The 22,280-nt window shown below is 50.3% G+C and overlaps 2 non-coding genes across 2 annotated transcripts; both read right to left on the bottom strand.

The window, feature by feature from the left end:
- Positions 1-122: 122 nt before the first annotated feature.
- On the bottom strand, positions 123-184 carry LOC147091290 (U7 small nuclear RNA). The gene has a single exon (XR_015075259.1). It is a non-coding gene; the product is annotated as a U7 small nuclear RNA (small nuclear RNA).
- A 3,980-nt stretch (positions 185-4,164) lies between these two features.
- On the bottom strand, positions 4,165-4,226 carry LOC147091289 (U7 small nuclear RNA). Its single transcript, XR_015075258.1, has one exon. It is a non-coding gene; the product is annotated as a U7 small nuclear RNA (small nuclear RNA).
- Between the last annotated feature and the right edge of the window lie 18,054 nt (positions 4,227-22,280).

The raw sequence follows: 22,280 nt of genomic DNA, 5'->3' as shown, positions 1-22,280 counted from the left end.
GCAACCTATCGATCAACCAAGAGAGTTCACAGTCAGCGTTAACTAAAGGGAGAAGTTACCTCCAAATACAAGTCATATGATATGACCATACTATAAATCATTATCTGTCATTCATTAAAGTGGGTGGTTCCAGCTGAAACAGCCGAAACCTGCTAGACAAGTAGTAAAAGAGCTATAACCAACGAACAACTGGCAGCAGCCCAGTATCCAACCCAGCCACAGACCCCTCACAGTGAGGGTGAGACAGCTGGGCTTGCCCAGACAGCTTTCACACATACACCTCCCACCCCCACAGCTTACAAATTACCGCTGCCTCCTTCACATATCAGTTTTGAACTTAAATCTGCTGCATATCCTCGCAGCTGAACTCGGCAGTGCATTCTGGGAGTTGCATCTCATTAACGAGCAGCTCCCTCATTGCTGGCAATCTCCAAGGCCCGCTTTATGTCCTCAACTCTCTCTTTCCACCTTCTGTTTCCTTTAAACATAGAAACATAGAAGATAGGAGCAGGAGTAGGTCATTCGGCCCCTCGAGCCTGCTCCACCATTCAATGCGATCATGGCTGATCATCCAAATTCAGTACCCTGTCCCTGCTTTCTCCCCATACCCCTTGATCTCTTTAGCCTTAAGAAATATATCTAACTCCTTCCTGAATATATTTAATGAATTGGCCTCAACTGTCTTCTGTGGTCGAGAATTCCACAGGTTCACCACTCTCTGGGTGAAGAAATTCCCCCTCATTTCTGTCCTAAATGGCTTACCCCTTATCCTTAGACTGTGACCCCTGGTTCTGGACTCCCCGACTAGAGAGAAACTGTTCCCGTTGGTGGAAGGGTTGAGAACCAGAGGACACAGATTTAAGGTGATGGGCAAAAGAACCAAAGGCGATGTAAGAATTTTTTTTTTTACTCAGCGAGTGGCTAGGATCTGGAATGCAGTGGTTGGCACGGCCCTTAACCGTGTTCCGTTCTATCTCCCGCACTTCTGCCCTCACCCCTGCCCCTCTCTCCCGGAACCACGATAGGGTTCCCCTTGTCCTCACCTTTCACCCCACCAGCCTCCACATTCAACGGATCATCCTCTGCCATTTCCGCCACATCCAGCGTGATCCCACCACCAAACGCACCTTCCCCTCACCTCCCCTTTCAGCATTCCGCAGGGACTGCTCCCTCCGCGACACCCTAGTCCATTCCTCTATCACCCCCAGCACCCCTTCCCCCGTGTAGAATTCGCAAAATTGAACATTGTCCTATAAGGGTCTATTGGCAGAAAAGGCCTTAATTTCTTTTTAAAGACTGTTTTAAAAGAAGCCCAGAAAAAGGGACACACAAAATGGCCGCCAGACCCCGTGACCAGCTTTTGGGACACTTTAAAATGGTTCCTGCAGTCCCCAGACAGCTTTTGTGGATTCAGCCCACAGGAGGTTCTGGAAGGCAGTTTCAGGGAAACGAAACCAGACAGAGCCCCATACATATAGATTGGATACAGATCCGATCAGGTCGGCCTGTAGATAAAGGCCATCTAAATGTTTACCCAGACAAAGGGGAACAGATTCAAGTTCGAAGAGAGACATTAAAGGCAATACAGGGTCGTTCCAGACCAGAGATGGCAGTTACCGGCCATCCGAAGATACTTTAAAAACAAAGACTACCCCGCTGTGCTACAAGCCTGCCAAAAGTTAAACAAAGACTAACCTTGATTTGGCGGGAGATAAGGGCCTCCATGAAAAAGTATAACTGGAGTCCCGGGGTAGCCATCGGTAGCTTTTAGCTTTTGGAGCTTGTTGGGCAGCTTTAAGCGTGGTCGCTTTGCGAAGAGCCAGTCGTTTTGAGAGATTGCTCGGGGGTCCGAAGAAGGTTTTTTTTCGGACTCAGAAGAAGAAGACGAGACCCGGGGTAGTTATTGGGAGATCGTCGACAAAAACCCCAGGCCGTTGACGAGACGAGGAGAAAGTTGACGAGAAGAAGAGAAGACGAAACGCCCCACAGCGTCGTGTGTAGGAGTACGGAGAAAAATGATGCACGGGTGAAATGATGGTCAGCGCATCTTGCTGAAGAGAAGGAGCCATCAGCTTGAGCAGCCCGCTGTTCCTACAGCCCAACGACCAGGTGGAGACAGGAAACCTGAGAGGACCAAAACGCAGACTTCAAAATCATCTATGTTTCAAATTGGGATTGGTGAGCATGTTTCTGGCCCCTCATAATCTAATCTAGCTAGGTTTAGGGGGTGGGCACTTCGGGGAATAATTAACAATGAGTTGTTGTCCCTCGATGCACCGTGTGCTTCCCTATTTCATGATGAACCTTGGTTAGTACTGTATTATGATTTGTTTTTCCCTCCCATGTACCTTATTGGCTTACATTCAATTTTTCCTTTGTGCAATAAAATTTCATTTCGTTTAATTAAACTTGGTCTATAGAGTATTCTCTGCATTGTAGTTCCTGCCTCAAAGTCCAGTGTATAGAACCTAAGGGGTGAGTGGGTCGAACCAATCGGTGTGTTACTGTGCAAGAGAGAGAGGCCTCGAGAGAGAGAGAGAGAGAGAGGCCTCGTCGATCGAAAACCCCTTACAGAAAATGGCGACCGCGGCAGGACACTGGCAGCAGGATTGCAATGTATTAGACCCAGGTTTAAATGGACGAAATGTTATGGATGAGAGGATAGCGGATTATGTTTTTGGTAATGTAAATCTCACTAAGCAGCACTTACTGGGTGAGCGTCCGGTAGACGCAGCCGTCAGGTGGACAGAGAGCAAAGAACATAAAAAGTCAGTAGAGAAGGCAGTGTGGCTGATGTGCTACAAAAGACAAGTCCAGATTTTGGACAAAGTCGTTGCAGCGCAGGCAGCCAAGATCAAAACCCAGGCTTCAGAAATAGAGGAAAAGGCCATGGGTGGGGAAAAGCTGATCGCAGCGCTTCACGCACTGAATCAGGATCGCCAAACTGTAGCCAGCCAACATCAGGTTAAACTAGAGTACCTGGAATGTCAGGTTACTGAGGCAAAGATACACGAAGCGAGAGTACGGGAGAAAAGCGCCCGCCTCGCACAACAGCTAAGAGCGCAGGAGGAGAGAGTAATAGAGGTCAAGGCAGCTTACAAGCTGGCCATTGAGAACGGGTTTGAGGGCGCAGACCACGGCCCCTGCCAGAAGGCGTTAGAAGACCTAATAACGGCCCTGGCGAAGGCAAAAGGCATGGTATGCCTCGTAAGCCCAAAAGCGAGTCAAATAGACTTCCTGAAAGACCGATGCCACACGAAGTAGTTGTGGCACCAGCCACTGAACCCTCAGGAATGCACTGCCAGGACTGGACAGACTAGATGCAGGAAGGATGTTCCCGATGGTCGGGGAGTCCAGAACCAGGGGTCACAGTCTAAGGATAAGGGGTAAGCCATTTAGGACTGAGATGAGGAGGAATTTCTTCACCCAGAGAGTGGTGAACCTGTGGAATTCTCTACCACAGAAGGCAGTAGAGGCCAATTCATTAAATATATTCAAGAATGAGTTAGATATATTTCTTAAAGGCTAAAGGGATCAAGGGGTATGGGGAGAAGGCAGGGACAGTGTACTGAATTTGGATGATCAGCCATGATCACATTGAATGACGGAGCAGGTTCGAGGGGCCGAATGGCCTACTCCTATGTACTTTTGTTTCTAAAGGGTGCTGGAGGCAGACGCAGGGGCCTGGGGACACCCAGCCGCCAATCAACACTCTAATCACAGAAATCACAGAAACCCCACAGTGCAGATAGAGGCCATTTCGGCCCATCGAGCCTGCACCGACACATATCCCACCCGATCCCCGTAACCCCTACACCAACACATGTCCCACCCTATCCCCTGTAACCCCACGTATTTAATCCCCCCAACACTAAGGGTCAATTTATCATAGTCAATCACCCTAACTCACACATCTTTGGACTGTGGGAGGAAACCGGAGCACCCGGAGGAAACCCACGCAAACACGGGGAGAATGTGCAAACTCCACACAGACAGTTGCCCGAGGCCGGATTTCACACCACTTGGGTAAAGGGCATGGCCTGCATCAACAACCTGTCAATCAACCAAGAAAGTTCACAGTCAGCATTAACTAAATGGAGAAGTTACCTCCAACGACAAGTCATATGACCATATACTGAACTTTATCTGTCATTCATTAAAGTGGGTGGTTCCAGCTGAAACAGCCGAAACCTGCTAGACAAGTAGTAAAAGAGCTATAACCAACGATCAACTCGCCGCAGCCCAGTATCCAACCCAGCCGCAGACCCCTCACAGTGAGGGTGAGAGAGCTGGGCTTGCCCAGCTAGTTTTCACACATACACCTAACATCCCCACAGCTTATAAATTACCGCTGCCTCCTTCACGTATCAGTTTTGAACTTAGATCTGCTGCATATCCTCGCAGCTAAAGTCGGCAGTGCATTCTGGGAGCTGCATCTCATTAACCAGCAGCACCCTGATTGGTGGCAATTTCCAAGGCCCGCTTTACGTCCTCAACTCTCTCTTCCCACCTTCTGTTTCCTTTAAACATAGAAACATAGAAGATAGGAGCAGGAGTAGGCCATTCGGCCCCTGGAGCCTGCTCCGCCATTCAATGCGATCATGGCTGATCGTCCAAATTCAGTACCCTGTCCCTGCCTTCTCCCCATATCCCTTGATCCCTTTAGCCTTAAGAAATATATCCAACTCCTTCTTGAATATATTTAATGAATTGGCCTCTACTGCCTTCTGTGGTAGAGAATTCCACAGGTTCACCACTCTCTGGGTGAAGAAATTCCTCCTCATCTCTGTCCGAAATGGCTTACCCCTTATCCTTAGACTGTGACCCCTGGTTCTGGACTCCCCGGCCATCGGGAACATCCTTCCTGCATCTAGTCTGTCCAGTCCTGTTAGAATTTTATAAGTTTCAATGAGATCCCCACTCATTTTTCTAAACTCCAGTGAGTATAAGCCCAATCGTCCCTGTGATGAAATATGCCATTCATCAGGTACTGTATTCCCTGTGTTTAGTTTAGTTTCAGTTTCATTTCCTTACCTGTATTGTATTGTGTGTAGGGCTCCGCCCATACCTGGCCCCTACTTAAGCAAGCCCCAGCGTGTCTCACAGCGGTACAGCAGATCTCTGGATGAGAGACACTTCTCCAATGTGTATTACTTTCTGAGTTAATAAAAGCCTTGCTTTGCTCCGTTAACGTCGAGTCTCGGATTCATTGAGGCACATCAGCCCCAATCTCTCCTCATACGTCATTCCTGCCATCCCAGGTATCAGTCTGGTGAATCTTCGCTGCACTCCCTCCATGGCAAGAACATCCTTCCTCAGATAAGGCGACCAAAACTGCACACAATACTGAAGGTGCGGTCTCACCAAGTCCCTGTACAACTGCAGCAAGACATCCTTGTTCCTGTACTCAAACCCTCTCGCTACAAAGGCCAACATACCATTTGCCTTCTTAACCGCCTGCTGCACCTGCATGCCTACCTTCAGCGACTGGTGCACAAGGACACCCAGGTCTCGTTGCACTTCTCCTTCTCCCAATCTATTGCCATTCAGATAATAATCTGCCTTCCTGTTTTTGCCACCAAAGTGGACAACCTCACATTTATCCACATTATAGTGCATTTGCCATGTTTCTGCCCAATCACCCAACCTGTCCAAAGAACTGTTCAAGCTCTGAGAGACTCTGAATAAATACTAGCTTCGCAAGGCCAGTGGGCCCATCAGAGTGAGACTGCCCCCCACACTCACACCATTGAGAGCTGAAGCCCAGATGTACAAGGAGCTTGGTCAGCCTACCCGAGAGGGGTTACCGCATCACTTCCAACCGCCCCAACAGGCTAAGGGCCTAGGCTGCTGGTCAAGCTTGACCGCCGGCACGGCCTGTTCTACCCTCACAAGCCTGACCTCTAGTACGGCCTGTTCTACCCTCAAAAGCCTGACCTCCAGTACGGCCTGTTCTACCCTCAAAAGCCTGACCTCCAGTACGGCCTGTTCTACCCTCACAAGCCTGACCACCAGTACGTACTGTTCTACCCTTACAAGCCTGACCTCCAGTACGGCCTGTTCTACCCTCACAAGCCTGACCCCTAGTATGGCCTGTTCTACCCTCACAAGCCTGACCTCCAGTACGGCCTGTTCTACCCTCACAAGACTGACCTAGAGTACAGCCTGTTCTACCCACACAAGCCTGACCTCCAGTACGGCCTGTTCTACCTTCACAAGCCTGACCTCCAGTACGGCCTGTTCTACCCTCACAAGCCTGACCCCCAGAACGGCCTGTTCTACCCACACAAGCCTGACCTCCAGTATGGCCTGTACTACCCTCACAAGCCTGACCCCCAGTACGGCCTGTTCTACCCACACAAGCCTGACCTCCAGTACGGCCTGTACTACCCTCACAAGCCTGACCTCCAGTATGGCCTGTACTACCCTCACAAGCCTGACCTCCAGTACAGCCTGTTCTACCCTCACAAGCCTGACCTCCAGTACAGCCTGTTCTACCCTCACAAGCCTGACCTCCAGTACGGCCTGTTCTACCCTCACAAGCCTGACCTCCAGTACGGCCTGTTCTACCCTCACAAGCCTGACCTCCAGTATGGCCTGTTCTACCCAAACAAGCCTGACCTCCAGTATGGCCTGTACTACCCTCACAAGCCTGACCTCCAGTATGGCCTGTTCTACCCTCACAAGCCTGACCTCCGGTACAACCTGTTCTACCCTCACAAGCCTGACCTCCGGTACAGCCTGTTCTACCCTCACAAGCCTGACCTCCAGTACAGCCTGTTCTACCCTCACAAGCCTGACCTCCAGTACAGCCTGTTTTACCCACACAAGCCTGACATCCAGTACAGCCTGTTCTACCCTCACAAGCCTGACCTCCAGTACGGCCTGTTCTACCCTCACAAGCCTGACCTCCAGTACAGCCTGTTCTACCCCCACAAGCCTGACCTCCAGTACAGCCTGTTCTACCCTCACAAGCCTGACCTCCAGTACGGCCTGTTCTACCCTCACAAGCCTGACCTCCAGTACGGCCTGTTCTACCCTCACAAGACTGACCTCCAGTACGGCCTGTTCTACCCTCACAAGCCTGACCTCCGGTACAGCCTGTTATACCCTCACAAGCCTGACCTCCAGTACAGCCTGTTCTACCCTCACAAGCCTGACCTCCGGTACAGCCTGTTATACCCTCACAAGCCTGACCTCCAGTACAGCCTGTTCTACCCTCACAAGCCTGACCTCCGGTATGGCCTGTTCTACCCTCACAAGCCTGACCGCCAGTACGGCCTGTTCTACCCTCACAAGCCTGACCTCCAGTACGGCCTGTTCTACCCTCACAAGCCTGACCTCCAGTACGGCCTGTTCTACCCTCACAAGCCTGACCTCCGGTACGGCCTGTTCTACCCACACAAGCCTGACCTCCAGTATGGCCTGTTCTACCCTCACAAGCCTGACCTCCAGTACAGCCAGTTCTACCCTCACAAGCCTGACCTCCAGTGCAGCCTGTTCTACCCTCACAATCCTGACCTCCAGTAGAGACTGTTCTACCCTCACAAGCCTGACCTCCAGTACAGCCTGTTCTACCCTCACAAGCCTGACCTCCGGTACAGCCTGTTCTACCCTCACAAGCCTGACCTCCAGTACAGCCTGTTCTACCCTCACAAGCCTGACCTAAAGTACAGCCTGTTCTACCCACACAAGCCTGACCTCCAATAGAGTCTGTTTTACCCTCGCAAGACTGACCTACAGTACGGCCTGTTCTACCCACACAATCCTGACCTCCAGTACAGCCTGTTCTACCCTCACAAGACTGACCTACAGTACGGCCTGTTCTACCCACACAAGCCTGACCTCCAGTACAGCCTGTTCTACCCTCACAAGTGTAATGTATATACCTTTAAGGGAGGAACTACATTTTACAGCTTGTAAAGTCTGTGGGTTGTGCAGTTAATAAATACACAGACTTCAGAAATAACAACAAACAGGTCTTTACTATTCGACGGTCCGGGCGAATCTGCCCCAGTTATCCTGTCACAACACTTATATACTGGTGTGGTCACTGTCGGTATTACAGTATACAGAAGCCAAACAAGTAGTGCCACACTTAAAGTAGTTCCCTTAAAGGTGAACGGTTACATACAATAATTTCCTTAAGGGTAGACGGGTACATACACTACAATCCTCCCTTTTTAGCTTTCAACATACTGAGTCCATAGTGGACATACATTATCACATATATATATACAGATTTATTTAAGACAGTTCATAGATTCAGTCTTTCGGGAGGTTTCCGGATTCTGTCCGGGTAACGCCGCAGTGGTGTCGTCATTCCAAGCGGGCTAGTAGGTGTTTCTGGTAAAGTTGAATCGGCTCGAAGCACAGTGTCAGGTTCCCCTGACTCCAGAACTACCAGATCGGACGTAGGTGTTCTGGGTAACTCAGTCTCAACCTTATCCGGGTAAGGTGGTGAAGTCGGGGGCCCATTTGTGGCGGGCCCTATGATCTGGTCAACATGGCGCCTTATTATATTGTCTCCAATGTCCACAGTGTACATCAACGGGCCTAGCCTTTTTCCAATCGTTCCAGGCTGCCATTTCTCAGTACGATAGTCCCGGGCCAAAACTCGTTGACCGGTCTGGAAGGATCTAGTGGCCCTTTTGTTCATGCCCTGGAATTGCCGGTTCTCTACGTCCCTTCTGACGTTTGGTTTGAGTAAATCCAGCCGACATCGTAGGCGTCTATTACAAAACATCATCGCGGGAGTTTGATTTGTGACCGCATGGGTTGCATTTCGGTATGCCAACAAAAAACTATCCACCTTATGCTGTAAACTTATGTCTTCATTACTCATGGCCTTTACGGCCTTCTTGAAGGTCTGGACAAACCTTTCAGCCAATCCATTGGAGGCGGGATGGTATGGGGCTGACGTGTAATGTTTAACCCCATTGCTCTTTAAGAATTTCTTAAATTCCTCAGATACAAATTGCGGTCCATTGTCAGAACAGATCTGTTCTGGCAGGCCATTCCAGGCAAACATAGTCCTTAACACCGTGATGGTTTTTTCCGTCATGGTGGTGGTCATCTTAATTACTTCTGGCCACTTGGAGTGGGCATCTACCGCTATTAGGAACATCGAGTCCATAAATGGACCAGCAAAGTCGATGTGTACTCTTTGCCAGGGAGATGAGGGCCACTCCCATGGGTGCAGAGGAGCCTGTGGTGGTGCATTCTGAACCCTCTGACATCCTAGGCAGTTCTTCGTGATCTCCTCTATGTCTCCATCAATGCCTGGCCACCACACAAACGCCCTTGCTAGATTCTTCATCTTTACGCCACCCAGGTGTCCTTCGTGCAGCTCCTTGAGTACCTTCTTTTGGAGTTTGGGTGGAATCACCACTCTAGACCCACACATCAGGGTTCCTCGACACACTGACAGTTGTTCTTTCCTCTGTGAGAATGCTTGCAGTGTTGGTTCGCACTGTGCTGGCCATCCCTCCACCGTTAAATCATAGACTCGTGAAAGAGTCGGGTCATTCCTTGTCTCATTCTCAATCATTGAGTTTGTTATCGGCAGACACTCCACTATTGATGAGTGGAACAACTCTACTGGGTCCACTGTCCTCGCTTCTTCTACCATCGGCAATGGCAAGCGTGATAGCCCATCAGCGTTTCCATGCTGTTTGGACCGTTTGTATTCAATATCATACTGGTGTGCCCCAAGTAAAACTGACCATCTTTGTAACCTTTGTGCCGTCATGGTAGAAACGGCCTTGTTTGGGTTGAATATGGACACCAATGGCTGGTGGTCCGTCAGCAATGTGAACCTCTTACACTGCAGGTAATGGTTGAATTTCTTCACGCCCCACACAAGACTGAGGGCCTCCCTATCTATCTGGGCGTAATTTCGTTCCGCTGGTGTCAATGATCGGGACGCGAATGCCACCGGCCTTTCCGAGCCATTTGGTAGTCTGTGCGAAAGTACTGCCCCAATTCCGTACGGGGAAGCATCACAAGCTAGCCGAAGGGGTAATGCTGGGTTGAAATGAGCCAACACTTCTTCAGAGGTAATCAACTCCTTGCTCCTGCGAAAAGCCTTTTTGCATTCTTCACTCCACCTCCATGGTGTTTCTTTCCGCAACAGCTCATTTAGCGGATGCAGCACCGTAGATAAATTTGGCAGAAACTTGTGATAATAATTAATCAACCCCAAGAATGACCTTAGCTGTGACACGTTTCCTGGAGCGGGGGCCTTCACGACCGCTTCTATCTTTTCCGGTGACTTATGTAGTCCCCCTCGGTCAATGACATGACCGCAGTATGAGATCCGTTTTTGGAAGAACTCACACTTCTTGCGATTAACCCGAAGGCCATACTCCTTCAACCTGGTGAGTACCAGTTTCAAATTCGTGAGGTGTTCTTCCTCATCTTTTCCCGTGATTAGAATATCATCTAAGTAGCACTGCGTGCTTGGAATTCCTTGTAACACCTGTTCCATGGCCCTCTGCCAAATTGCTGGCGCCGAAGCTACTCCAAAGACCAGTCTATTATAGCGATACAAGCCTCTGTGAGTGTTGATGGTGAGGTATTGGCGTGACTCTTCCTCAACCTCCATCTGTAAATATGCCTGAGCCAAGTCTATCTTCGTGAAGTGCTTCCCTCCAGCCAATGAAGCAAAAATATCTTCAATCCGCGGAAGCGGGTATTGTACCGTGTGAAGTACCGGATTCACTGTGATCTTGAAATCTCTGCAGATACGGACCTTCCCCGGTCCCCCTGGCTTATTACTTGGTGAGGATTTCATGACGGGAACAATGGGCGTGGCCCACTCACTCCAGTCTACTTTTGACAGAACCCCTGATCGTTCAAGTTCTTCTAGTTCTGCCTCTACTGCTGGTCGTATTGCGTACGGTACCGATCTGGCCTTAAAAAACTTTGGGCTTGCATGTTCTGCAATCTTGACCTTTGCTTTAATACCTCGCAGCGTTCCCAGTCCTTGCTGGAATACCTCTTTAGCTTCGTCTAATATTCTGGACAACCGTTCAGGTTTGGCATCCTCTTTTTCGGACTCCACCGTCATGGTGTTTAGTGCCTGCCAGTCCATCTTTATTTTTCGGATCCACTCTCATCCCAGAAGTGGTGGACCTCCCTCAGGCAACACATACAGATCTAACCGGTGGTGAACCTTATCCTGGTATCTCACCTTAACCTCTAGTTTTCCAATGGGGAATACTTTGTGCCCCGTGTATGTCTGCAGCACTAGATCTGTATTCCGTAGTGGAATATGCTTGAAAAACTTTTTATAGTCATGCTTATTCATGACAGTCAACGCCGATCCAGTGTCTACTTCCATTTTTACTTGGACCTTCTCAATCTGTAATGTTATCCAAATAGTTTGTCGGTCGGCTTCATTGCTCACGTTGTGGATTCTCAGACTGTCCAGTCCTTTGTGTTTGGAGTGTGAGTCCGACTTCTGTTCCTTCAGACTCTTCCTAGTCGCCTCTTGTACCTTTCTGTACCATTTTTGTGAGGACTCGTTATTGTTGTACGTCGTTCCTGACCGGCACACTTTAGCTATGTGCCCGGTCTTGCCACATTTCCGGCATTCTTGGTTTTTACCCCAGCAACGCTTCTGGTCGTGTGTTGTCTTCCCACAACGATAGCATTTCGTAGTCCTCGAGGTGATGTGGTCCACCCCTAGTGCCACCGCCTTCCGCTGCATTACCGCCATTCCTTTTGCTGCGGCTTCGTATGATGCGGCTATAAGGACAGCCCTGTCAAGTGTGAGGTTGTTCTCTTCCAGTAATCGTTTTTGCGTCCCTTCTTTGGACAATCCACATACGAACTTGTCTCGCAGTGCCTCTGTCAGATTCCCTCCGAACTGGCAGTGTTTCGCTAGCCTCCGCAGTTCGAACAAGTATTCCGCGTTGCTTTCGTCTTTCTTCTGCGTTCTCGCATAGAATCTGAATCGTTCAGCCAGCTTCAACGGTGTGGGGTTCAAGTGATCCTTCAGCACTGCTACTATATCCTCGAAAGTCTGATCCGCCGGTTTAGCTGGAGAGAGAAGATGTTTCAACAACCCGAATGTTTTCGCACCCATCACGTTAATTAAGGTTACAGCTTTTTCCTCCTTAGCTATTTTGTTAGCCTTACAATGTATCTCAATACGTTCCACGTACGTGGGCCAGTCTTCTATTTCGGAGTTAAAATCGTTGCTGTCCCCACGCTTAGGCATCTTCCTTTCTTTGGGTACAACACAAATATTTCTTTAAATTCTTATGTATTTTTTTTTTTCTAAGATGGCGGCTTTTCCCACGAATTTGGCGGTTTCCCGCTCTTCCTTTCTCTCCCCGCCCACTTCAATGGCGGTTTCCCGCTTCTGTCGGCTCCTCCGCCTAATGGCGGCTTCCCGCGTTTCTTCCTGGTGGAAGGGGTACGCTTTCCCCGCAGCGGACAGGTTCAGCCGCTGGGCTGGCTCTCGCACAGCTCCCCCTACTCGGCTCTGTCTTCTCCTCCCGCCCGCACGGCTCTACTGGCCCTGGGTACACCCCGTTAACGGAGGACAGTTCAGCCGCTGGACTGGCTCTCGCGCAGTCTCTCACCCCGTTTTCGGCTGTGTTTCTCTCCCACTCCCGCACGTTCGGTTTTGCCGGCTCTGAGTACCCCGTTGGTGGAGAACAGCTCAGCCGCTGGACTGGCTTCTCGCAGTCTCTCTCTCCGCACCCGGCTCTCACCCGCACGGTTCCCGTTCGCCTCCCCAGCCCTCTCGCAGACCGGTGTTTCCCTCCCTGGCTGCGGCTGGGTTTCTCTTCCCGCGCCTACTCGCAGGCTCAGCGCTTCGTGGCTGCGGTCGCTGCCCGGATTTTTCCCGCCGATCGCGGTCCGGCTGTCACCCGACGCCGTTGGACCCGACTTTTGACCGGCTCAGCTCCCCCTCGACCGAGGTCGAGTGCTCTGCCCTTATCCTCCGGATATTCTCTACACCTTCCCCTACTCACAGTCTCTTCGGCCGCCTTGTTCCCTGCTGATTGGCTCACTCCGCACCGTGGTAGAAGGGTAGTCAGTGCCTGTTGCAGACGAAAGCTTTTGTTGTTAGTCTTCCACCTCTCCTGCTGCAGCCTCGTGTTTTCTTCCAGCAGCACGACGAGGCGGTTGCCTCTCTTTGACGCTCTTCTTGCTTTGGTAGTCTTGCCGCAGGGTACGATTGGACTCGTCGCCACTGTAAAGTCTGTGGGTTGTGCAGTTAATAAATACACAGACTTCAGAAATAACAACAAACAGGTCTTTACTATTCGAAGGTCCGGGCGAATCTGCCCCAGTTATCCTGTCACAACACTTATATACTGGTGTGGTCACTGTCGGTATTACAGTATACAGAAGCCAAACAAGTAGTGCCACACTTAAAGTAGTTCCCTTAAAGGTGAACGGTTACATACAATAATTTCCTTAAGGGTAGACGAGTACATACACTACACAGCTCATGTATACTGTAGTACCGGCAGTGACCACACCTCTATATAGCACTGAGTAGTAATCTGTACAGGCAGTTGCAGTGTGAGCCACGTTGAGTAAACACCTGTTGTACCATTCTCCGCAGTCTGTGTCTTATTATACACGGACGCAACATTGGCGCCGAGGCAGGTTCGAACCTACCTGCAACTCTGCATCACCTCCCGGGGATTCGTTCCTGGAGATCAGTGGATTGGAGGTCAAGGCCAGAGACTCGGGCGTCAACCACGGGCAACCACCCAGTCATCCAGCAGAGACTCGAGAATTGCGGGGGAGGCTGTTGAGAGCCAGGCTTGGCTTTCCAGTCGTGGTGGTCCAGTGAAACGGGCTGGCAACAGGCAGTGCGCAGACCTTTCACGGACAGCGGCGGGCTAGAGCCCGACCGAGCGGCACAGCAAAGGGCCGAGCAGCGTCGACAGGGGAAAGAGAGAGAGGGCAGAGCGCACAGGGCACAGCCGGTGTTCAGGGGCCGAGCAGCGTCGGAGAGAGGGAGAGAGAGACGCGCAGAAACCCGCAAGGCGCCGGCATTACCACGAGGACCGCCGAGAGCGGCGTTGGCAGCAGCGCAGGAGAAGCACGTGAAACGTACAGGGCACCGCCATTGCCACGAGAACCGCCGGGAGCGGCGTTGGCAGCAGCGGGGGAGGAAGAAAAGCGCGGGAGACGCCATTTTAAGCCATTGGGAGACGCCATATTAAACCACACCCAAAATGCCGAAGAGTGGCAGTATCACCGCATTTGACAATGAAGTCGAAGATTGGACTACATATGTCGAACGAATAGAGGTGTACTGCAAGGCAAATGGGGTGTCAGATGACAAGAAAGCGTCGGTATTGTTAAATTTAATGGGTGCAAAGATGTATGGTTTATTATGAAATCTAGTAACCCCAACAAAGCCAATGGAAAAGAGTTTTGGAGACATAGTAACGATACTAAAGGAACATTTAAACCCCACACCGCTGCTGATAGCAGAAAGATTCAAGTTTCACAAACGGAACCAGCATAAGGATGAAAGCAATGCTGATTATTTAACAGAACTGCGCAAACTATCGAAACACTGCCAGTTTGGAGCAGGACTGGCAGATACCTTAAGGGACAAGTTTGTGTGTGGGCTTCAAAGTGAAGGAACCCAGAAACGGCTTTTATCTGAAAAGGACCTTACGCTGGAAAAGGCTTTCAGCATTGCGGTATCATATGAAGCAGCAGCACGGGGCGCTGCAGAGATACAACAGAGACCGCAAGAATATGGCACAACCGAAATGTCATATGGAACAGAGAAGTGCTATCGCTGCGGCAGAACAAGACACGACCAGAATGATTGCTGGTTCAAAGACAAAGTGTGCAGACAGTGTGGAAAAGTAGGACACATAGCACGAGTCTGCAGGTCGGGAAAGAAAACCAGCAATAAGAAACCTACCAAAGGAAAGTACAAGAAGGTACATAAGATGATGGAGAATAGTTCAGACGAACAAAAGAGTGATAACGACTCCGAAAGCAGGGAACTGAGTTGTCTGAAACTACATAATGTGATCACAACAGAGGATCACCGAACCATTTGGGTCACTCTCAAGATAGCAGGAGTCCAGGTAAAGATGGAATTGGACACAGGATCAGCCCTAACAGTCATAAACCGACGGGACTACGAGCGGCTATTCTCACACATACCCTTGAGAGACGCAAAAATTATTTTGAAGACGTACAGGTCGCATCTACCCCAGAAACAGTAGCATCGGAAGCTGATGAACCAACCGACGACAGGGGGCCAGAATTGCCTCCGCACCAAGAGCAAGACACTCGGGAAAGGCGGTATCCAGAAAAGATCAGGAAGCCTCCCCAAAGACTGAATATATAAATAGACTATTTTCAGCTAATGTTGCATGTTAAAAGTGTTAATTGTAATTAGTTTGATATTTAATTGTTAAATGAGTGTTATGGTACTGTTAATCTAAAAGGGGAGGAATTGCAATGTATATACCTTTAAGGGAGGAATGACTTTTTACAGCTCATGTATACTGTAGTACCAGCAGTGACCACACCTGTATATAGCACTGAGTAGTAATCTGTACAGGCAGTTGCAGTGTGAGCCACGTTGAGTAAACACCTGTTGTACCGTTCTCCGCAGTCTGTGTCTTATTATACACGGACGCAACAACAAGACTGACCTGCAGTACAACCTGTTCTACCCTCACAAGCCTGAAATCCAGTACAGCCTGTTCTACCCACACAACACTGACCATCAGTACAGCCTGTTCTACCCTCACAAGCCTGACCTCCAGTACGGCCTGTTCTACTCCCACAAGCCTGACCTCCAGTACGGCCTGTTCTATCCCCACAAGTCTGACCTCCAGTATGGCCAGTTGCACCCTCACAAGCCTGACCTCCAGTACGGCCTGTTCTACCCCCACAAGTCTGACCTCCAGTACGGACTGTTGCACCCTCACAAGCCTGACTTCCCGTATAGCCTGTTCTACCCTCACAAGCCTGACATCCAGTACGGCCTGTTCTATCCACACAAGCCTGACCTCCAGTATGGCCTGTTCTACCCCCATAAGCCTGATCTCCAGTACGGTCTGTTCTACCCCCACAAGTCTGACCTCCAGTACGGACTGTTGCACCCTCACAAGCCTGACTTCCCGTATGGCCTGTTCTATCCTCACAAGTCTGACCTCCAGTATGGCCTGTTCTACCCACACAAGCCTGACCTCCAGTACGGCCTGTTCTACCCTCACAAGTCTGACCTCCAGTACAGCCAGTTTTACCCTCACAAGCCTGACCTCCAGTACAGCCTGTTCTACCCTCACAAGCCTGACCTCCAGTACAGCCTGTTCTACCCTCACAAGCCTGACCTCCAGTATGGCCTGTTCTACCCTCACAAGTCTGACCTCCAGTACGGCCTGTTCTACCCTCACAAGCCTGACCTCCAGTACAGCCTGTTCTACCCTCACATGTCTGACCTCCAGTACGGCCTGTTCTACCCTCACAAGCCTGACTTCCAGTACGGCCTGTTCTACCCTCACAAGCCTGACCTCCAGTACAGCCTGTTCTACCCTCACAAGACTGACCTACAGTACGGCCTGTTCTACCCACACAAGCCTGACCTCCAGTACAGCCTGTTCTACCCTCACAAGACTGACCTCCAGTATGGCCTGTTCTACCCACACAAGCCTGACCTCCAGTACAGCCTGTTCTACCCTCACAAGTGTAATGTATATACCTTTAAGGGAGGAACGACTTTTTAAAGCTCATGTATACTGTAGTACCGGCAGTGACCACACCTGTATATAGCACTGAGTAGTAATCTGTACAGGCAGTTGCAGTGTGAGCCACGTTGAGTAAACCCCGTGTTGTACTGTTCTCCGCAGTCTGTGTCTTATTATACACGGACGCAACAACAAGACTGACCTGCAGTACAACCTGTTCTACCCACACAAGCCTGACCTCCAGTACCACCTGTTCTACCCTCACAAGCCTGACCTCCGGTACAGCCTGTTCTACACACACAACACTGACCTTCAGTACAGCCTGTTGTACCCTCACAAGCCTGACCTCCAGTACGGCCTGTTCTACCCACACAAGCCTGACCTCCAGTACAGCCTGTTCTACCCTCACAAGCCTGACCTTCAGTACGGCCTGCTCTTCCCTCACAAGCCTGACCTCCAGTGCGGCCTGTTCTATCCACACAAGCCTGACCTCCAGTACAGCCTGTTCTACCCTCACAAGCCTGACCTCCAGTATGGCCTGTTCTACCCTCACAAGTCTGACCTCCAGTACGGCCTGTTCTACCCTCACAAGCCTGACTTCCCGTATGGCCTGTTCTATCCTCACAAGTCTGACCTCCAGTACAGCCTGTTTTACCCACACAAGTCTGACCTCCAGTACGGCCTGTTCTACCCTCACAAGCCTGACCTCCAGTACGGCCTGTTCTACCCTCACAAGCCTGACCTCCAGTACGGCCTGTTCTACCCACACAAGTCTGACCTCCAGTATGGCCTGTTCTACCCACACAAGCCTGACCTCCAGTACGGCCTGTTCTACCCACACAAGCCTGACCTCCAGTATAGCCTGTTCTACCCTCACAAGCCTGACCTCCAGTACAACATGTTCTACCCACACAAGCCTGACCTCCAGTACGGCCTGTTCTACCGACACAAGCCTGACCTCCAGCACGGCCTGTTCTACCCTCACAAGCCTGACTTCCCGTACGGCCTGTTCTATCCTCACAAGCCTGACCTCCAGTACAGCCTGTTCTACCCTCACAAGCCTGACCTCCAGTACGGCCTGTTCTACCCTCACAAGCCTGACCTCCAGTACGGCCTGTTCTACCCTCACAAGCCTGACCTCCAGTACGGCCTGTTCTACCCACACAAGTCTGACCTCCAGTATGGCCTGTTCTACCCACACAAGCCTGACCTCCAGTACGGCCTGTTCTACCCACACAAGCCTGACCTCCAGTACAGCCTGTTCTACCCTCACAAGCCTGACCTCCAGTACAACCTGTTCTACCCACACAAGCCTGACCTCCAGTACGGCCTGTTCTACCGACACAAGCCTGACCTCCGGTACGGCCTGTTCTACCCTCACAAGCCTGACCTCCAGTACAACCTGTTCTACCCACACAAGCCTGACCTCCAGTACGGCCTGTTCTACCCACACAAGCCTGACCTCCAGTACGGCCTGTTCTACCCTCACAAGCCTGACCTCCAGTACAGCCTGTTCTACCCTCACAAGCCGGACCTCCAGTACAGCCTGCTCTACCCTCACAAGCCTGACCTCCAGTACAACCTGTTCTACCCTCACAAGCCTGACCTCCAGTATGGCCTGTTCTACCCTCACAAGCCTGACCTCCAGTATGGCCTGTTCTACCCTCACAAGCCTGACCTCCAGTACAGCCTGTTCTACCCTCACAAGCCTGACCTCCAGTACGGCCTGTTCTACCCTCACAAGCCTGACCTCCAGTACAGCCTGTTCTACCCTCACAAGCCTGACCTCCGGTACAGCCTGTTCTACCCTCACAAGCCTGACCTCCAGTACGGCCTGTTCTACCCTCACAAGCCTGACCTGCAGTACAACCTGTTCTACCCTCACAAGCCTGACCTCCAGTACAGCCGGTTCTACCCTCACAATCCTGACCTCCAGTACAGCCTGTTCTACCCTCACAAGCCTGACCTCCAGTACGGCCTGTTCTACCCACACAAGCTTGACCTCCAGTACGGCCTGTTCTACCCACACAAGCCTGACCTCCAGTACGGCCTGTTCTACTCACACAAGCCTGACCTCCAGTACAACCTGTTCTACCCTCACAAGCTTGACCTCCAGTACAGCCTGTTCTACCCACACAAGCCTGGCCTTCAGTACAGCCTGTTCTACCCTCACAAGCCTGACCTCCAGTACGGCCTGTTCCACCCTCACAAGCCTGACCTCTGGTACAGCCTGTTCTAACCTCAGAAGCCTGGCCTCCAGTATGGCCAGTTCTACCCTCACAAGCCTTGTTGGATCCGTGGTTCAGTGGATATGCTGTTATTAAATAATTACACGGATGCTGTACATTAACAATAAACAGGTCTTTACTGGAGGAGGGTAGTCTCAAGACTGGGTGTACAGAGGGATGCGCAAAGCTTATATACATGTGTGGTCACTGCCGGTACTACAGCATACAGGAGCTGTAAAAGTAGTTCTGACTTAAAGGCACATACACTACAATTCCTCCCCTTTTAGATTAGTAGTACCCCTAATATTCAAATAACAATTAACACTTTAACATGTACATTAAACAACAAAAGTCCATTTATAGATTCAGTCTTTGGGGCGGCTTCCTGACCCTTTCGGGATAGCGCCTTTCCGGAGGTTCTTGTTCTTGGTGCAGAGGCGATTCTGACCCCTTTTCATCGGGTAGTTCATCGGGTTCCACTGTTACTGGGTCTGAGGTAGATGCTACCGGTATGTCGGGTTCATCCCCAGGTACTCGAGACATGGGGTTGACGCGTTCCTGTGACGCTAAGATCTGATCGACGTGGCGTCTCACAATGTTCTCCCCGACATCCACTGTGTACATTAATGGCCCCTGCCTTGTACATATCGTTCCGGGTTGCCATTTCTCTGTTCGATAGTCACGGGCCAAGACTGGTTGCCCTACATTGAAGCTCCTTGTCGGCTTCTCATTGATGTGCTGGAATTGTTTGTCCTCAACATTTCTTCGCACATTTGGTCTGAGCAAGTCCAGACGAGATCTCAACCTTCGGTTAAAGAACATCATGGCCGGGATCTGGTTGGTAACTGCATGTGTCGCGTTTCGGTAGGCTAATAAGAAATTGTCCATCTTATGCTGTAGTGGAATTTCATCATCGCACATGGCCTTTATCGCCTTCTTAAAGGTTTGTACGAACCTCTCAGCCAATCCATTGGTGGCTGGATGATACGGGGCGGATGTGTAATGCCTTATCCCATTCCTTCTCATAAATTTTTTGAACTCGTCGGACACAAACTGTGGTCCATTATCAGAGCAAATCTGCTCTGGCAACCCGTTTCTGGCAAATATGGTCCGTAGGACTGCAATCATTTTCTCTGTAGTGGTTGAAGACATTTTTATCACCTCAGGCCACTTTGAATGAGCATCCACTGCTATTAAGAACATCGAGTCCATGAATGGACCAGCGAAATCAATATGCACCCGTTGCCATGGAGAGGAGGGCCACTCCCATGGGTGTAGAGGGGCATGTGGTGGTGCATTTTGGACCTTCTGGCATCCTAAGCAGCTCTTAGTTAGGTCTTCGATTTGTTGATCGATTCCCGGCCACCACACATAAGCCCTAGCAAGGCTTTTCATTTTCACTCCCCCCAGATGACCTTCATGTAGCTCATTTAGCACTCTCTCCCTTAACTTGGGTGGAATCACCACTCTGGATCCACACATCACTGTCCCCTGGCATACTGACAGCTGTTCTCTTCTGGATGAGAATGCTGGCAACAGTGAGTCGCCATGAGTTGGCCATCCCCTCACCGTCAATTCATATACCTGAGACAGCGTCGGATCATTGCGGGTCTCCTTCTCTATATCCGCGTTCGTTACTGGTAATCGTTCAATTATTGACGAATAAAATATCTCGATAGGGTCCACTGCTGGTGCTTCCTCCACAGTAGGCACTGGCAGGCGTGATAGCCCATCAGCGTTCCCATGCTGTTTCATGCCTTTATATTCTATTTCATATTGATTCGCCCCTAGAAACAGGGACCATCTTTGTAACCGTTGTGCAGTCATCCCTGGAATGCCCTTCTTAGGATTAAAGATGGAGACAAGTGGTTGGTGGTCAGTCAGCAAGGTGAACTTCTGCCCATGCAGATAGTGGTTGAATTTTTTTACTCCCCATACTAGGCTGAGGGCCTCCCTGTCAATCTGGGCGTAGTTGAGCTCGGCTGAGGTTAGTGACCGAGACGCAAAGGCTACTGGCCTCTCCAACCCGTCAGGGAATTTGTGCGACAGCATCGCTCCAATACCATAGGGTGATGCACCACATGCCAAACGAATTGGTAGTGCTGGGTTGAAATGGGCCAACACCTCTTTTGATGTGATCAATTCTTTACACTCCTGGAAAGCTCGTCTACGTTCGTCATCCCACTTCCATGGTACCCCTGTTTGCAGTAGGGTGTTCAGTGGGTGTAATACCGTAGACAAATTTGGTAAGAATTTGTGGTAGTAGTTCACCAGTCCGAGGAATGACCTTAGTTGTGACACATTTTCTGGTGCTGGAGCCTTGATTACAGCCTCAATCTTGTCAGGGGACTTATGTAACCCCTCTTCATCGATGACGTGGCCACAATATGAGATCTGTTTCTGGAAAAACTCGCACTTGTGGCGATTAGCTCGTAGCCCATACTCCTTTAATCTGGTGAGCACCTTCTCCAAGTTGGCGAGGTGATCACCGTCATTTTCGCCCGTGACCAAGGTGTCGTCCAAATAACACTGGGTCCCTGGAATCCCTTGCAGGACCTGATCCATCGCCCTTTGCCAGATAGCCGGAGCCGCGGCTACTCCAAACACCAGCCGATTGTATTGATAGAGGCCTTTATGAGTGTTGATCGTAGGGTATTGTTTCGAAGCTTCTTCTACCTCCATTTGCAAGTACGCCTGGGCTAGATCAATTTTGGTGAAGCGTTTACCTCCAGATAGCGAGGCGAAAATATCCTCAATTCGTGGAAGCGGATATTGTACCGTGTGAAGGACTGGGTTCACTGTCACCTTAAAACCCCCACAGATGCGGACCTTCTTTGGTTCCCCAGGCGTATTACTCAGTGACCTCTTCATTACAGGAACGATGGGTGTAGCCCACTCGCTCCAGTCCACTTTGGATAGTACTCCTGAACGTTCCAACCCTTCCAGCTCTGCTTCAACAGCTGGTCTGATCGCATAAGGCACTGGTCTGGCCTTCAGAAACTTTGGGCTTGCATTTTCCTCTATTTTAATCATTGCTGTTATTCCTTTTAGTGTTCCTAGTCCCTCCTGGAACACTTCTTTTGCGTCAGTTAGCATTTTTGACAGTCGTCCAGGTGTGACGTCATCATCCTTTTTGGCCTCAACCTTCAGTGCCTGTATGGAATGCCAATCTAATTGTATCTTCCGGATCCATTCATGTCCTAGCAGTGGTGGTCCTCCATCTGGCGATACATATATATCCATTTTAGGTATTTCCTGGCCTTTATATGTCACTTTCACCCTTATATTTCCTTTGGGGTAGACTTTTTGCCCCGTATACGTCTTCAAGACAATCTCTGTAGCTTTCAAGGGT

This window comes from Somniosus microcephalus, unplaced genomic scaffold (genome assembly GCF_052327205.1).
Source record: "Somniosus microcephalus isolate GS21.2 unplaced genomic scaffold, FLI_Smic_1.0 unresolved_chr3, whole genome shotgun sequence".
Classification (NCBI taxonomy): Eukaryota; Metazoa; Chordata; class Chondrichthyes; order Squaliformes; family Somniosidae; genus Somniosus; species Somniosus microcephalus.
This window is presented reverse-complemented; position numbering and strand designations above follow the sequence as displayed.